This window comes from Monodelphis domestica, chromosome 4 (genome assembly GCF_027887165.1).
Source record: "Monodelphis domestica isolate mMonDom1 chromosome 4, mMonDom1.pri, whole genome shotgun sequence".
NCBI lineage: Eukaryota > Metazoa > Chordata > Mammalia > Didelphimorphia > Didelphidae > Monodelphis > Monodelphis domestica.
Window position 1 is genome coordinate 222,393,603 of NC_077230.1, and position 18,835 is coordinate 222,412,437.

The 18,835-nt window shown below is 36.9% G+C and overlaps 1 protein-coding gene across 3 annotated transcripts in view; it reads left to right on the top strand.

Annotated features, from left to right (window-relative positions):
* SPATS2L (spermatogenesis associated serine rich 2 like) overlaps positions 1-18,835 on the top strand; it is a 244,050-nt gene that overhangs the window by 12,169 nt on the left and 213,046 nt on the right. The window contains exon 2 of one of the 3 annotated variants that reach the window (XM_056794168.1): positions 2,396-2,522. The exons of the other annotated variants lie outside the window; for them this stretch is intronic. The gene's annotated coding sequence lies outside the window, so the exon portion shown is untranslated. The remainder of the gene's footprint in view (positions 1-2,395; positions 2,523-18,835) is intronic. 3 annotated transcript variants of the gene reach the window in all.

The following is an 18,835-nucleotide window of genomic DNA, read 5'->3' on the forward strand; positions in this document are numbered from 1 at the left end:
CCCAAATTACAGATTATTAAGCAGAATAAGTCCACTACCATCAGGAAAATTCAGATTGGAGGCACTTTTAACCCTCTCCCTCTCATTGCCAGGATGGCAGATGAGGAGATATAAATTCCTGTGTTGTTCTAACAGCCTCTTCAGAGGGAACTTATGTGCTGCAGTGAATTCTCTGATATAATCAGTGAGGGTTGCCATGGCAGCATTAATTTATAATTTCCATACTTTTGTAGCAGACTCGCCGATTGGGAGGGGGTGTGTTTAAATTTATTGTGTGTGTGTGTGTGTGTGTTTTTACCCCTCATTGATTCAAATGAAAGGAAGATACTTCATATCCATTTGGCTAACCATAAGGTATTGTGTGCTACCTGGAGCTACATTTTCCTAGTACTCAAGCTAGGGTTTGATTGTAAGTTACTTTGAAAAACTGAATTATTTCTCTTGGGTTATTAAGATATTATTCAGAATGGAGCTGTTCCAGTGTATAGCATGTAAAGCTATAAAGAATAAGCTAAAGTATAGATAGTAAAGTGTACGTACCATGCTTTATCTCAAGGTCAGCCTTCCAACAATCTCAGCTCTCTAAAACATGGGCTTCAACCCTAAAATTCTTAGAAATACCCGGCGCACCCAAGATAGCTGTCACAGAAGCCGAGCATGGTATTTCTTCACTCGGAGCTTTATTGACACTGATGTTACATGATGTTAACCAACTCTGTTTTCTGGTTTCTCAACCCACGGAACATCCAAAGTATCAAATTAGGACAAAGGTGGGGTAAAGGGATGCTGGAGGCAGGAACCATGAAATCAAGGAGTGTTAACTGGCAGCCTGATATCAAGAGAGGAAGCAGAAAAACTAAAAAGCACACCCAGAATTATATTAAAGTGCTGTAGTGAATATTTGCAATTCTTCTAGTCCTTTCGGTATTTAGAGTTTTGCGGAACTATTCCATTCCTATTTCAAAAGCAATAGGGCCTTTCATGTTTAGGAAAAATCTGAGGAATGAGACTTAGCAGGAGGCACCCAAAGCTGAGATCATGGATAAGAGCCAGGGGCATCACAGGAAGACCCACCCCCTACCAGGATCCACTGCCAATACCTCCAACTCTGCCACAGCTCCTCACACCTCCCCACTCCCAACTTGGGAGTGACTGATAACGTTCAAAATAGGAAAGGGGATACAACTAAGGATATTGCCGGGCATAAGGTCTGATCTTCTTCAGGTCATCGTGAGAAGAGGGAATCCACGGATTTGGTGCATGATAACACCAAACTTACTTTAGGGCATTTATGGGAGGACAGACATACTAGTGCATTGTTGATAGAACTGCAAGTTTGTCTGGACCTTTGGATAGAAATTTGTAACTGTATCCAAAAAGTCATTTTAACTGTGCATACTCTTTGACCCACTGATATCAAATATAGGGTATACACCCAAAGAGAGAAAAGTCTCATGTGTACAGAAATATTCATAAAAGCATTTGGGTTATAGCAAAGAACTAGTAATAGGGTTGAGAAGTGGCTAGAAAAATAAGCAGTATTTAGAATATAGTGGAATATTATTGTGCTATATGTCATGATGAAAAAGAATGAACTCAGAGAAATTTGGAAAAACTTACATGAACTAATACACAGTGAAATGAGCAGAACCACGAGAACAAATTGATATAAGGAATATCTCTGTAACAAAAAATGTCTCTGAAAGACTTAACTATGAGTAATGAAGTGAATGACAATGACTCCTCAGGAATGATAATGAAGCATTATAAAGAAGAAATGATAGATTGAGGATTACAGATAGAACCTGTTTTTGGACCTGACCATTGTGAGGATTTGTTTGGTTTGACTATGCTTTTATTTGTCACGAGGAACTTTGCTTGAGGAGATGGGGAGGTACAATGATGGGGAGACAGTTGTAATGAGAGTGCTGCCAGAAAAATTAAGAAAATATAGTTAATAAAACCTTTACAACAAATGAACAGAAGAGAAAAGAATGTTAGTACAAAGAGAGAGACCCTGACTATCAGGGTAGCTTTAAAATTCAGGTTGAATTTATTGTCATTTAACAAATATAGCTATGGACTAGACATTCATAGTTTTTTATCCTGTATAACACTCTTCTGTTCTTTACATATTGAAGTGTTCACAATGATGTTTGTCAAGTTCCGAATAACAAAAAATAAAATTTTTGCACTTTTCAAAGCTGTTTGGTGATTCAGAGCAGCTTCCTCTTCTACTGTCACTGTTTTATTTTGATCATGTGTAAATTTGACCTGCAAATCCTACCCTCCAGATCCCTCCCAAAGATGTGTCCTCATTCAAGGACTCTTGCCATACACTCAGATACTTCTTATTTGTAACAGTTTTCTATCTGAGTCTTTTTCTATTTCCTAGACCATTGGCAGCTGTCTTTGAGGCATCCACAGGAACCGCCTGCCCGTGTAGGAGAGATTTTCATGAATACAGGGGTAAGAGGCCAGGAAAAGAGGAAAGGAAGGAATACAGCATTTTGGCTGCCTCAGTAAGCACTAATTAACTAGTTTATTGGGGAAAAGCTGCTCCATATGGCTGAATAATAAAATTGATGGAATGTTTTTATTTCTCCTCAGGCATATATGGTGATTTCTAAAGTATGCTAACAGGACAATGTGCTAGTATTCCTTTATAAGTTTTCTTTTCTCTAGGCTAAGCATCCCCAGTTTCATCAAATGTGCTGCAAACAACAACATGGTTTCTTGATCCTGTGTCATGCCAGATATCCATCTCTGTGAAGTCACTGCCTCTTTTAAAGTGCAATGTTTAGTGTATTGCTGCTACTATTATTAAATTAGGTTTATAGTGCCTTAAATTTGGTACACACACACACACACACACACTCACACAAATTGCATTTTCTTATTTGAACCTCACAATGACCCTGTGAAATAGTTACTATAGGCAGAAAGAGAGTATTTATTAAGCCCAATGTGCCAGGTGCTAGAGATACGAATCTCTAGACAAACAAGAAAGACCCTGGCCATATGGAGTTTACACTCCAGTGGGAAAAGATAACACCTAAAGAAAAGGGTGGTAGAGGAGGTACCCACATAGCAGCAGGGTTTGGAGATGATAGCCAGGATGTGAGGTTGTGAGTCTGGTTCTCAGCAAGATAAAGCTAAAGAAAATTCATTATCAGAAGCCAGAGGGGTTCTAGGATTTCTAGGGAGGAAGTGGAGGTGATGGCCAGATATTAGACAGAATGGGCAGAAGCTGGGGGCTAGGAGGTTCCCATTTTACAGAGAAGGACTCTGATGATTGGAAAAGTTGCCCAGAGTCACAGAACTAAACAAAAGTCTCTAGTATGGCATGATTGAAACAGAGAGGAGCAGCCCTGTAATCTAAGCTCCCAATGCTTTTGTGGCAGCCATGCTACATTGTTGAGCTTAAAAACCACTGTATGTTTTTCACATAAACAGTTAAGTTAGGTGTCCCCCATCTTGTATAAGTCTGGGACATGTATCCATATGAAATCTATTTTAATCATTATAAACCATCATGGGATCTAATAAAGGGCATTAGATACCACCTAGTTCAAGCCTATAATTTCACATATGAAAAAATGGGGCCCAGAGAATTTAAGTGGCTTACCTCAGAGCACACATTAAATGGCAGATCCAGGAATTCAATCTAGGCCTTTGCCTTACACTCTTAACACCTCCAGATCATCTAGAAATCTGTCAGCTGAAAGGCACCGATAAAAACCAGAACAAGTGTGAAAACTGAGCCTTCTGGGATATCACTCTATAGTGATATCTGTTCAGCACTCTGTTCAGGCTGACATTGGTTTGTATGGTAGCAGTCTCTGAGTATTGCCATTCACCCACTTAAGAGTCTTTCCAAATCTTCTGTGATCTGGTCCAGAGGTGTCAAAAATCGAGCCCACATTACAATGTAACTGAGATTTATTTAACAAAAAATAAAAATATAAACAGACAATATTACATTTTTAAACTAGTCAATATGTGGCCTGCAGAAATCCTTATGTATGGATTAGTGGGTCCTCTTTCAATTTGAGTTTGACACTATTAATCCCGCCTGTTTATCTCCAGCTTATTCTAAGGATATGATGTGAGACTTTGTCAAGTGTCTTGTTAGCCTTTAAATACACTTTTGACTGCATTGAGGTTTATGATCTTTTGGGGGGAGGTCTTCTTTGACAATCTGGTGAAACCTATTTACCTCTCTTCAGAATTTCTTTTTTTAAACCCTTACCTTCCTTCTTGGAGTCAATACTGTGCATTAGTTCCAAGGCAGAAGAGTGGTAAGAGCTAGGCAATGGGGGTCAAGTGATTTGCCCAGGGTCACACAGCTGGGAAGTGGCTGAGGTCAGATTTGAACCCAGGACCTCCCATCTCTAGGCCTGGCTCTCAATCCACTGAGCTACCCAGCTGCTCCCAGAATGTCTTTTTTTAAAATCATGAATAAATTTCAGTTATAGGATAGTGAACATAAAAATGTAATTTTTTGCCATCTGAGTTAATGAATGCCCCTGAAGTGTGTCCACTGACCCAAGGGACTTGGACTCCAAATTAAGAATCCCTGGATTACTTTATTTCCCAATCTACCAGTCCCATAACACCATGGGAAAAAAAAAAAGATGGACCTTTAATTTGACATTATTCATTCTTAGTGAATTTTTTAAAAAATTATTTTGGGAAAAGTTATTAGGCAAAATCATTTACTAACCTATGAGTGTTATGTAGTCTATTAATATGCAAGAGTGTTTTCTGACATTCAAGATTTTAGCTCCTTCTGCAAAACTTTCTTCTGAAAACTGAATTGGCAGATGGGGGTGGGGAGGTAGCATTCATAGGTATAGCTTATTAGCATGCATGTTTTTCTCCATAAACAAAGAATCAATCTAGGTCATATCTAAAGAGTATATGGTACTTTATGTAAATAGTGACTAATATGAAAGTATCAGGGGTGTCGCTGTAATGACATTTCAATACAAAATTAATTTGAAAATTCAACATTTCTTGAAAATGTTCTTACTTCGTAGTATCTTTTGAGATGTTTACATTGGAGGCATGTATAATATTAATAATCAACATTTATATAGCACTTTACAGTTTATACAGTGTGCTATTCACAACCAACCTGTTGGAAAGATAGTGCAAGTATTTTTATCCTCATTTTATAGGTGAAAAAAATGAGGCTCAATAAGATTCCCGTCTGAATTTAAGTTGGGATAAATGTAAAGTTTTATGCTTGGATTTGAAAAAATCAACTTCAAAGTTGTACAAAATGGATACTGCATTATATTTTTAAAATATACTTATCACTTTCTCTCCCCTTTCCTCCCAGCTCTCTCATAGGATTGTTGCTCATAAGGATAACCTACTTATTGTGTAGTTAACTATTACCATGACTGGTTTATTTAATCTAAAAAGTAGTCCTAAAATACAGATTAAATAGATGGAAAAAAAGCAACATGATCATTAAGAGAGGCATAACTTTTACTGTGGCTATCTAATCTTTTTTTCTTACTCACAGAACACCATTATTTGCCATACCTGAGTGAGTCATGCCATAACTCAATGTTTAAAGTGGCATCGCTGTAGGAGAATTGAGACTCAGCTGCACATACATCTTTCAACAAGAGCAGCCATTTTTTAAGTACTTTGAGAATTCAGTTCTGACTTGTTTTGATATTTGTGTTACATTTAATAGTCAAGTTTTGTTTATTTTGTGGCTATTATGCCTATCATACTATTTATGATCTATCTCCTGAATTGCATTAATGGGTCTAATCCTATATTAAATAAGCCAAAGAGTAAAGTGTAAATTATTCTCTCCTCCCAGGATACCACAGTATGATTTTTTTAAGTCTGACTTTCTGTCTTAGAATTGATAAGTTTTGGTTATAAGGCAAAAGAACAGTAAGCATTAGGCAATGGGGGTTAAGTAACTTGCCCAGGATTATAGATCTAGGAAGTGTCTTGAGGCCATATTTGAATCTAGGGTGTCTTGACTCCAGGTCTGTCCACCAAGCCACCTAGCTGCTCCCACAGTATAATTCTGACAGGCAAGGTAGTTTTTCCAAAGGAATACCAGACTTGGAATCAAAAGAACCCTAATTCAAATCCTAACTCCAAATGCACAGCCTTTTTAATTTCCAATTTCATCTACAAAATAGGGCTAATGAAACTTACAGTTCTTACTCACCAAGTTATCGTAAGGCTTCCATGAGATATTAGGCATCAAGGGTGATGTGAACCTTAACGCTGGCTATAAACATTATTTTTGTAAGTTACCTTCTCCAGAATATTAATGTCCTGAACAACTGAATTCACATAAGATAGTTTTAAAGTGAAGTCGCTCATTACTCATGGAGCGACTTATTCATGTGCATCAACAACTGGAATAATGAGCACAGTCCTGGTGACCTCACCTCCAGAGAGCTGGAGACATTCCAGATGTCAAGAGGAATGGAGAAGAGGAGTCATATGAGGACAGTCTGAAAAGATTATGGCTCTTTGGGTCAGAAGAGAAAGGCTGAGACCATAGATATGGGCAAAATACTTTTTATTTTCCATTAAATCCAAAATGCTAGAACTAGAGGGTATGCCATGAAGAATGAAGGTTAGAATAGATAAAAAGAAGTACCATCCTACTTTATATTCTGGGTATTACATTTAGGAGGTCGCTACCCTGACTTCCGTAAGAGATAATATAAGCTTAAAATATGAGTCAAGAAGTATTTTGATAAAATTATGAATGATTCATCATAATGCTGTAGTAGAGGCATCTAAGTGGTATATATATATATATATATATATATATATATATATATATATATATATATATATATATATATATCTTCCTGCTTAGAGGTCAGTTTCATGGAAAGCAAATATTTTTTAGTAGAAAATAATTCCTGGCTCAGAATCAGAAGACTTGTACTAAAATACTGACCCTGCCTCTTAGTAAGCATGGAACCAAGTAAGTCACTTAAAAATTCTCTGAGCCTTAGTTTCCTCATCGTTTGTTGTTTAGTCATGTCTGACTCTTTGTGATCCCATTTGGGGTTGTTTTTTGACAAAGATACTGGAGTGGTTTGCCTTGTCTTCTCCAGCTCATATTACAAATGAAGAAACTGAGGCAAACAAGGGTAGATGACTTGCTGAGTCACACAGGTAGGAAGTGTCTGAGGTCAGATTTGAACTCCAAGCCTGGCACTCTATTCACTACACCACCTAGCTGCCCTTCTTTCATGTTAAATGAGATTCATTATGCCTGCACCAGCTACCCCATGAATTATTATGAGCAAAGCGCTTTAAAAACCTCAAAGAATCATATAAATTGGAGTTCTTATTATAGAGTATTCTACAAAATACTACTTAATTCCACTGTGAGAGACAGAGTATAATAGAATGAGCCTGAGGCCTGGGAGTCAGGAAAACTAGAATTTATTTCTGTCATGAACTAGCTATATGCCCTTGAGCAAGTCTCTCTCTATCTCTGAGCCTTATTTTTCTCATCTATTATATTTGGGTATTGAGTAGAAAATCCCCGGATTCCCTTACAACTCTCCTATTCTATGATATAATACTAGGATTAATGCATTGGCCTGGCTTAGTGTATGGTTTCTTTTATTTTCTTATATGTAACAGAATGAAACTCTATAGCAAGTTAGTGTGGTAGAATTGGAAGCTTGAGGAACTGGGTTCAAATCCCAGGAGCCATTTCGCTTGCCCCCTATGTGACTTTGGGCAAATCACTCTTTTAGCTTGTAATCTGGGATGCAATGAACAAAGCAGTGGGCTGAAGCAAGTCGGAGATTTTGAAAGACTACAAAGGAAATTTTTCTAAATCTTGGGGAGAAGAATTTAGCCACCTCTCCCCATTTGCTGGATAATCATGCAAACTTCCATTTCTTTTTAGTCAGATGGACCAGATGACAGATTGATTTTTCTCTGAAATACTCAGAATAATTCAAGTTGAGTAATTAAGTCAGTTTGTGTAACTAGATCCTAGATTTAGAGCTGAAAAGGAAACATAGAAGTCAGCAACTATCTCATTAGAGATGAGCAGAACGAGGCCTGGATGATCGAAATAATTTATTGAGAATTATGTAGGTAAAGTGGCAAAGCTGGGATTTGAACCCAGGTCCTCTAACTCCAAATCTAGTAGTCTTTCCACTGCCCATAAAGAACAAAAATAAAGTATGTTGACCCTGACAAGAAAATGATACTGTTTCACAGTCATCTGGTGAACCTTTTGAGAATTAATTAATGCTTGAGAGTAGGAGTCCAACAAGGAATCACTGATTGATCATTATTTATGACATAGCACACTAGAAATAAGCTAACATGTGAATACAATTACTCTCTGGTGTGAGCTCCTTGGGGAAGACACATTAAGATGGAATGAACCTTTAAATAATTGTTCAGATACAAAAAGTGACAGGCTGCCCCAAAACAGTCGGTCACTTTGAACACTTATCTTTCTAGCTCTCAAGCCTAACCCCCAGTGTGTTAGAGTGACAGTTAATTTTATATGAGAAAGCTATAATTAATATGAAGACCAAGTATACCTTCTCATACCTTTGCAGTGTTACAGGCCTTGCCAGTCAGCACTTACTGCAGTTTCTTAGAACAAAGAAACAACTGAAGCTTCTTTTAAGCCAGAGGATGGGGATTTGGCATTTTGTCAGTTTCAGCCTATAATGAAAAACATGAATTAGGGCCTCATAGTAAAGACAATCTCTCATAACAAAGCAACACCTTGTATTGTGTTTTATAACCTTCTTCTAGGCAATGAAGGCTGTATTTTTCTTTTCTAGTTCACAGGAATTTCTAAGGCTCTAGGGCTTCTGAATTCTATCCCTCAAATTACATCGCATAGATTTCTTTGACTGGATTTGACTTCCCATCCATAGGGTTGGCTTTCTTTCAACCATTTTGGCCTTTTTAAAAAAACAGATGTTGCCTCTCTTTTATGAGGTAGAAGATCCTAAGAGAACATCTTGTAGGACTTCAGTGATTTAGGCCCAAGCTCAGTACTGTTTGTGAATATTTCCCCTGGGATTGCCTTAAGAGGAAGGTCAGATAGATGGTACGAAAGAAAGGAGGGAGAGAGAAAAGGGAGAGGGAGAGAAGGAGGGAGAGGGAAAGAAAGGGAGAGAGAGAGAGAGAGAGAGAGAGAGAGAGAGAGAGAGAGAGAGAGATGAGAGAGAGATGAGAGGTAGGTAGGTAGATCCTTGAACAAATTTCAAAATCCACTTGTGGCTAACTGTTATTGGGACTTAGTTATGCTCCCTTGGCTATGCAGCCCCCACTGATATTGCTGATTGTTGAAGCTCTTTCCCTTCCTCATGTGTCTATGAAGTCTTTGATCTGGCATATTGTCTTTTAAAGCTCCATGGCTCACTCCCTAATACCTTTGATGGGGAACCGTCAGCCTACACATATAGATAGGGATCCTACAACCTAATAAGACTCCCAGGGTAGCCAGTTTCTTTTTATTGTGGCCAAGGCCAAGTAGATTCCTCTGATTCAAGCATGTATAGTGTGTTGTCCTAAGAAAGCAAGAAAAAATAAAATAACAAAATTTCAGTGTTGGAAGGTACCTGAGAAGGCATCTAGTCCAGCTTATACCTGAGTAATTATCACTTTTTATAACTATCCATGACAGGTGATTATTTAATTTCTTACTGAAGATTTCCGGTCAATGAGAAGCCACAACTTCTATCAGAATGTTTGTGCAGGATACATAATGTAACTCTACTGAGAAAAGCTCAAAGTAATATACTGTGAAGCTTAAAACCTCATGTGACAGGGTGCTGCTTCAAAACTTTGATGGAAACCTTGGTTTCACTGGTGTGAATACTCTGGTAGAGTTTACAATGCCCTCTTATCCTAAGCATTTCTTTTCTAAAGTTCTCCATAGAGGCTACCCTCTAGAGTTTTTAACTATCTTTGTGTCATGGAACCCTTTGGCAGTACGGTGAAACCTATGAACCATTTCTCTAAATAATGATTTTAGATGTGTAAAAGAAAATGCATCATATTACAAAGGAATCTAATTATATTGAAATCATTTAAAAAATATTGTAGTTTAAAAAAAATAAGGTCATGGATCCCAGATCAAGACACCCCCAATCTACATCTTCTGATACCTTGGTGAGGAGTAATTCTGCAATTTGGTCTTTCTCACAGAGCCCTCATTCTTAACACATAGCCAACCTATTCTTTTCTGGTCACTAACTCTTCAATGCCATTTTTCACATTAAAGTTATTATTGGCATCATATGTTAACATACTTAAAGCTGCCACCATGCTTTTTCACTAAAATTAACTTTTAAAAAATAGTAATCTGACCTTGACAATGATCATCAAACATGAACATTTCAGAAGAGGCAGAACAGAAAAAAAGAATTGTACCAAAACCAAGAATCTCTTTCCCTTTCTTTCTCTGTCTCTTTCTTTCTCTTCTCCTCATATATTTGTGTATGTATAAATATGCATGTCTATATGTATATATATATATTTTTTAATATTTTAAAAATAATATAGCAAATCCAACATATTATTTCCAAAGCTATTCTTCTGCTTTATATCTCCCTCTGAATTTTCAATTTATATGAGCTTAACTCATATAAATTGAAGATAGATAGATAGATATACATACACACCTTATATCTTTTGAGTTCCACAACAACCTATGTGGTAGACAATACAAATGTTATTATCCCCCTTTTCACAAAAATGAGACAGAGAAATAAAAGTTTCAACCACAATCTCTCTCTCTCTCTCTCTCTCTCACACACACACACATACACACACACACACATATGCACACACTCTCCTTTACCTAGGAAGTATTGGGTTTTTAATCCATTTCTTTCTGACTATTCCATGCTGTTTCTATTCATCTCCATTCTTTTTAGGTCATGGTTTTTCATACTTTTCAACCATATAGCATTACTGGGAGAACACTGGTCTTAAAAAAGGGGCTTTTGTGTCAGCAGCATTTTATATCATTAAAAAGATTATGAATTTTTACAAATGCAGTTAGTCCTTTTACTCTGTTTTGGATCTATCCATTCCCCTTTCCATTCAGTTATGGGTCTAGTCCAATTTCTGTCTATAGTATATGATATATATATACACACATACACAATATATACATATATAAAGAAACACATATGTACACATATATACACATATATACATATATATGCATGTGTGTGTGTGTGTGTGTGTGTGTGTGTGTACATATGTTAGCTAGGTGGTACCAGCCCCAGAGTGAAGAAGACCTAAGTTCAAATTTGGCCTCAGATACTTAATCCTGGGCAAATCACTTAATTTTGTTTGTCTTAGTTTCATTATCTATAAAAATCATTATCTATAAAATTAAGTGGAGAAGGAAATGGCAAACCACTCTAATGTCTATGCCAAGAAAACGCCAAATTGAGTTACAGAGAATTGGACATGGAAAGGACTAAACAACTCTCGTGTCTCTCTCTCGCTTTACACACACAACACACACATATCACATCACATGTGCACATATAACACTTAAGTTATAGACATGTGTGTAAGGATATATACATATGAGGAAAGAGCCATTAACTATGTTTATATGTATATAACAACTCAACGGTCTAATCTCTAGCTTTATTTTTCATCCACTTTGTTTTTCAATTGCAGATTGTTCAGTAATAATAACTGACTTTATAGTATACTTTTCATATTTTACTTTCCTCACAATAGCCTTGCAAAGTCAGTAATACAATTACTATCCATGTTATGGGTGAGGAAATTGCAGCTCAGAGAACTGAAATTATTCCCCCAGTGTCTCAGTTTTTGTAAGAGCCTCAGTGAGAAGCCAAGCTTCTGACATCAAGTCCCAAGTTCCTTCTACTACACCATGTTGACACCCATACTCTATTATCTCAAAATATGGAAAATTAATCGATTACCAGAACAATTATATTTCTGTCTAGGAAGGAAAGAGAACGGGAGAGACCAGAAGTAGCATATGGTAGTGGGAAAAAAAAAAAGAGCCCTGGCCTGGGAATCAGAAATTCTCTGCTTTTCCTACTGGATGGCACTATTGACTCCACAAAGGGGCTATGAGACATCAAGAAAGAGGCCCCTACAAGCTATTGGGTGAGCTCCTGGAGCATGCTGGGATAATCCAATCCTCTTTACCTACACCTTCCATTAGAATGTAAGATCCATGAGGGCAAGAACCATGTTTTATTTAAAGTTTGTATTTCCCCTGGCATCTAGAATAGCTCTTTATATAGATTGGTATTTATTAGATCATTATTTAATGAATGAATGGTCTCATTTTGATCAATTCCCCCCCCAAATTAAAACTTTTAGATATGGAAAGCTATGCTGAATATCTTCACATTTTTAATAGGCTCAGACTTTATTCTCTGAACTTTTATAAAGTGACACTTTCTGCATTTCCCACACTAAATTTCATCACAAAAATCCTATACCATGTAGTTATTTACATAGAAAATCCCACAACAACAAAAATATATCCAACGATAAAATATTACCTAAGGATGATCTGTTATCATATTATTGTTATTTCTGTACTGCAGATAATTGGCCACTTATTTCAAGCATTGATACAGCAAAATTCCTGTACAACAGAAAAATTTGGTTAGTCTCTTGGAATCTATTGAAATAGTATTCAATCTGTATATTAGACCTGTCACAGTTCTGATATTTTTCATTTCCACAGGTCAATAAATATGCCTTGATAGAAAAGCCAGTGAAATCAATATTTCTTGCTGTAATAAAGCAACAGCAACAATAAATTCTGACCACATATATTTTATCATAAATGTAGCTATTTGAAATATCCTCAAATGTATATCACCAACACAATACCATCAACACAACTATAATGAGAGAAAAAACCTGGAACATTTATAACCCCAAATGTTCCCTCCTTGATTAATTCTCTCATGTCTCCACAGCAACTTGAATATTTATTGTGCTTGCTGCATATACATAAAATCTGAGAATCTGAAGGGTTCTTGGGCAATCATAATCCATTTCCCAAGTTTCTAGATGGATTTGTGCCTGACCCGAGCCCATCTTCCTGTTCCTCTAAGTGCAGTTTAAGGGATGTAGATGTCTGAAAACAGCTTTAAAATATTATAATCACAATTTCCAATTCAAAGGGTTTGGGTGAGGAAAATTCTTTGTAAGCCATACATGTGTGTACATGTGTGAGCACATACATGTGAACTAGCCATATAAATATATACTGTTCTTAAAATGTGATGCCTGGAAGTGAACAGCTCTCCAGATGTGCACCAACTAAGGCAAGAAGTAGTTCTATCACTTACCTTACTATGAATAATATGCTTTCCATAATGCAACCCAAGATCTACTGGCCAGTAGTACTTTCCGGTCGCAGATGATGCAGTTATCTTATACTGGAGTTGGTAAAAGTTATCATGCTTTTTTTTGCCAATTAATCAGAAGTCATTTATTAAGCACCTGGTGGCATGAGCAGCTAGGCAGTATAGTGGATAGTGTGCCAGGCAAGTCAGGAAGATTCATCATCCTCAGTTCAAAACTGGCCTCAAATACTATGTGATCCTGGGATCACTTCACCCTGTTTGTCTCAGTTTCCTCCTCTGTAAAATGAGCTGGAGGAGGAAATGGCAAACCACTGAATATCTTTGCCAAGAAAATCCCAAATGGGGTCATGAAGAGTCAGACACTACTGAAAAATGATTAAATAGCCAAATGCTAAGACAAAAATGGCCTCTTGGCCTATGGATCCTTTGACATCATTTCTTAACTTAGGTGTGTTATCATAGTAATTCAGACTTGTCCAGTATTTTTTTTCTGGTCACATCTAGAAAAGCATAACACATTCTATGTATGTCTGTAATTATCATGAGTGCACATTTTGGGTTGTTTTTAAAAGGCCTGCCTCTAACATGTCAAATATACAGCTAACTATTTCTACTCATTCTATATGGCAATATTTATATTATTTACTATTTGAGATCATAGGATTTGGAACCAAACAAGAATTGTAGAGATTATCTGATCTAATCCTTTCATTTTACAAAGGGCATCTAATCAGTAATGTTGAGTTTTCTAAATAGAAAAAAAAATTAAAAGGGGAGTTTGTTTTTTTGCCTTCTCTGGTTCACATAGAAATGCAGAAAGTTTTGAATCTTTGTCAAAGTATGAAAAAAATTAAAATAAATCTCCTTTTAATGAGTATTATAATCACTAAGCAATTTCTTCTGCAAAGCTCCCTTTTATGAGAAACGAAATGTATCTAAAAGATATTGAGCTGACCTTTAAATTAAGTCTACAGCATTTGGGGACAGAAATACTTGTCATACAAGTAGCTGTACTAAAACAGATTTTGTGTGGATATGGAAATTGGCCACAAAATACTTTGGCAAAGTTTTGTTAAGTATCAGAGGAATGAATTTTTCTTGGGGTTATAACGCATAGGCCTGTTTGTAGTGTGCAGATTCTTCATAAAACTGTTAAGAAAAAGGGAATGCTTAAAAAGGAAGAAGCAGGGGGCAGCTGGTATCTTGGTGTATTGAGAGCCAGTCCTAGAGATGGAAGGTCCTGGGTTCAGATTTGGCCTCAGAAACTTCCCAGCTGTGTGATCTTGGGCAAGTCACTTAACCCTGTGCCCAGCCCTTACCACTCTTTTGCCTTGTATTGGTTCCAAGAGGGTTTAAAAAAAAATAAAGGAAGAAGCAAGCATTCTTTGGGCCCCTTCATTTCAGATTCACTTAAGTGCAGATAGAAAGAATAGACATCCCCTGAAATTTGACCATGACATCCCCACATAGCAGATCCTTTCACCCTTCTGGTGGCCTTTATTCTAGGACCATGCCAGAGGTTTTAGGGCTACTACTAAGGTTCAAGTCAGGGCAGTTGGCAAAAATCCTTACAGGTTCCTCTCAATTGTCATCTGAGTTCCAAGAGAATTAGATTTGAACTCAGAGGATCTGAGTTCAGTTCTAGTTTTGTTATGCTCACATTTCCTGTGTACTCTGAAGCAATTTATTTAACTTACATAGGCCTTGGTTTCCTCATCTGAAAAATAAAGGAGTTAGGCTCAGTGACCTCTAAGAAGTCTCTTCCTAAAGGGCTAAATCTATAGTTCTTTATGATATATGCCAATTTTACTAACATAGTAATTATATAATATAGTAAAATTTCTCAAATGAAGGTATATGGCTGGTTTTAATTAATAAGCATAAATTATGGGCCAGAAATATGAATATTAGAATTAGAAGGGATCTTTGAGATCATCCAGCCTACCTTCCATTATTTTATAGATGTGAAACCGGAGGTCTGGAGAAGTTAGGTCGAAGGAGAAATGAAAATAGAGCCTCAATTTTATTTTTATTGGGGCCAGTGCTCATTCCACTATAATATGTCTGCTTCTTCTTATGACCCTTAAATTATTTTATGACTATCAGGCTACTAACTGCTTGGGGCTGAAGTTTTCACCCTTTTTTCTGTCTTGGACCCCTTTAGCAGGGTCCCTTTCTTAGAATAATGTTTTTAAATGCATAAAAGAAAATACATAGGATTACAAATGAAATTAAGGCTATTGTAATTATGTATCTGTCCAGAGGTAGATATAGCCTAAGTATAGATATAGATTGAGATATAAATTGAAATCATGGACCCCTGTTAAGAATCACATTTGTTTCTATTCCCTCACAATAATATAGTATTATAACAAATAAATATTTTTAATTAATTAAGACCTAACTTTGTCAGCATTTTCACTGTCCCAGGTAGAGGCAGGTGAATTTTAAATTTGAATGATTGGGTGAATTTACTATAGTATAGTGGGGACATCTTGCTTTTCACAGCTTTCAGTAGCATGAGAAGGGCCTAGGAAGAAAGGAAAAATGAGGATTCCATTGTATTTTGCATTGTGTATTGAAGAGGACAGGGTAAGGTTTGAGGAAAGAGGAGTGAATCTGAATAAGCTACTCCATTGACTCAGGCTCCAGCTGCCACTCAAATCTGCTAAGCTCTGTAAGGAAGACTGAGGGGGTCAGAAGGATTCTGGGTGATGGGGAGGTTGCCTTGCCCTGGACTTCACTCCCTGAAGGTCACATCTGAAGGTCATAGGGAGTGTGAGTGAGCTGGCCATCTCCGGGAGGCAAAAATTATGGACACCTGAAACTTGGAGGAACCTAGGAAGGCAGAGAACCAGATTAAACCCATTAAAAATCCTAAATCTTGAATTTTTAAAAAAAGAAAGATAACTTAGAATTTATTTTAGTGCAATTCCTCTGGATAAACACAGACCCAGAGAGATAAAGTATATTCCCCAGCACTACACAGGTAGTAACAGAGTCATAATGTAAAACTTAGCAGATCATGCCTTTCTCAAAAGCCAGCTATAATTGCCTTGCTTACCCTCCTCTTAAATAGCTCCCCCCCCAACTTCCACCCCAGGGAATAGCCCTAAAGAAATAAAATTTTATTCCTCTTCAGTACATATGGTAATCTAAGCCTGCTTCATAAAAATGGTTGCCTAATAGAGGTCCTTTAAAAGTCATTTTTCAAAGAATAGACAATAATGGTTTGTAATTAGCATGTAAGTGATTTATATGTGAATAGGTGTTGCTAAAGTACCTGGATGTGGGAGAAAACACTTTGTCCTGTTCAGTCATTCCCTATAGCTGCCTACAATCTTGTTTGCTTAAATTCTTTCTTTTTTTTTTCTTAAAAAAAATAAAACAACCCAAAAACCTTTACCTTCTGCCTCAAAATCAGTACTAAGTATTTGTTCCAAGACCAAAGAGCAGTTGGAGATAAGTGACTTGCCCAGGGTCACTAGAGCTAGAAAGTGTCCGAGGTCAAATTTTTAATTCAGGACCCCATGCCTCCATGTCTGGCTCTTTATCTCCTAAGCCACTTAGCTTTCCCATTTACTTAACTTCTTTAGCAAAACTTTTCTTCTTAAAGATAAAGTAAATTTTAGTCTAGTCCTTGTGCAAGTAGCCAGGATCTTAATTGTACCTTAATGTAAGGTGATATGTGAGAGTTAGTGGGTGGGGAAAGAGTTAGATAAACTGAGGCAAGAGAGGATTTCTCACTTCTTCTGTTTTGTTGCTGACTAGACTTGTGGCAAGGGGGCCCAAATGGTGGCCAACTAGCTAAATGGAGCAAACAGGAAAGTAACCTATATCTCTCTCGTATTTTTCCATCTTTTTACCTGCTACTTTTTGATTAATAAAATTATTAATTTATGACCAGTCTCGTAATTTTCCCTCCTACAGTTCACTCTTTGTAGCTTAGAATTCTTATACAGTTTAAATTGTTTTCTTTTTCCACTGAGCCTGAATCTGTCTATTCTAACAAATTGATTCTGAATCACAAAGATGTGATGATGATTATTGTGAGTTGTTCGGTTTGTTTGCTTTTTCTTACTGTATAAAATACATTTTTCATTTTCCCACATCTTCACCTCATGCAGTAATTCTGAAATGTCCTGAATCAGACTCACATAGAACACATTTCCCATAAAAGTAGAGGGGATACAGATATAGCTGGCTCATTCCTTTTCAAAGTTACTTTTGACAAGACTGTCAGGGAAATGTTCCATTTCTTGGTCAGGCAAATGAAAGAATTAATATGTTAAATTCTGGCACCCTCTTCCCATCAGACAGGTAAGGACACAGTTAATTCCTGTTCCCTGGAAGAAATATCCCTAATCAGAAACTCTATTCTTTTGGAAGCCAATAGAAAACGGGATAGAAGACAGTAGCAATTGACAACTGTTATGATCAATTTGTGAGCAGAGAATGAGTTACGACAGCTGTTATCAGTCGTTATGATTATAGGACACATACCATAATTGACCATGCTCAAATGTAGAGAATCATGGCTTTCCTGGCTGCTCATTCCAGGGGGTGCAGCTTGAAACTACTTTTCTGAGATCAAAAGCCTTGCCTGTTTGTGTTAATCTCAAACATATGGTTACAAGGGCAAACTTAAAGAATTTTCTAATTACAGCTCAAAGGACTTATTCTCATTTTTAAGCTCTTTCCTGAGACATCATTGATTGAAATTATTTTTCCCTCAGTATAATTCCATTGCCAGATAGTTACATCAGAGTAAGAAGATGGCAACTAAAACCCATAATAACTTGGAGAAGAGGCCAAATTCCATTAAGAAGAGACAAGTCCCACATGGAAACATAAGCCATATAAATCCATTTTAATTGTGAGCTGTGGCACTTATCTGGTCATGTTTATTTTGGATGTTGGTGCCAAAGTTGGAGGTAGACCAGAACTCTAGCTCTGTAGATCTAATGACTAATCTGGGTATCCAATGAATCCCTTAATTCATTTCTTAATTAGGTCTCTCAGAACTCTAGGGTTGCCTGGTTACAGCTCTGAAAACTTTCTCATAAACTAGGGCAGATGTAGACATTTTATTTGGATATTTTGTGACTTTAGCCCCAAACATGAAGACATGCAAATGCCCAAAACTGTCATTCCAGTCATACTATTCATTATTTCCCTTTTAAATACTCCTGTTGTGTTCTTTAGTTGATTAGTTGCATCTGATTCTGGTTTTCTTTGTAAATATTCTGGAGTGGTTTGCCATTTCTTTCTCCAGTTCATTTTACAGATGAGGAAACTGAGGCTAATAGAGGCTATGGATGCCATTACTGATAAGTGTCTGAGGCTGGATTTGAACTCAGGATAATGAATCTTAATGATTCCATGCCCAGTGTTACCACTGTGCCATCTAGCTGCCATTATAATAATTATTCAGATTTATAGAACGCTTTATG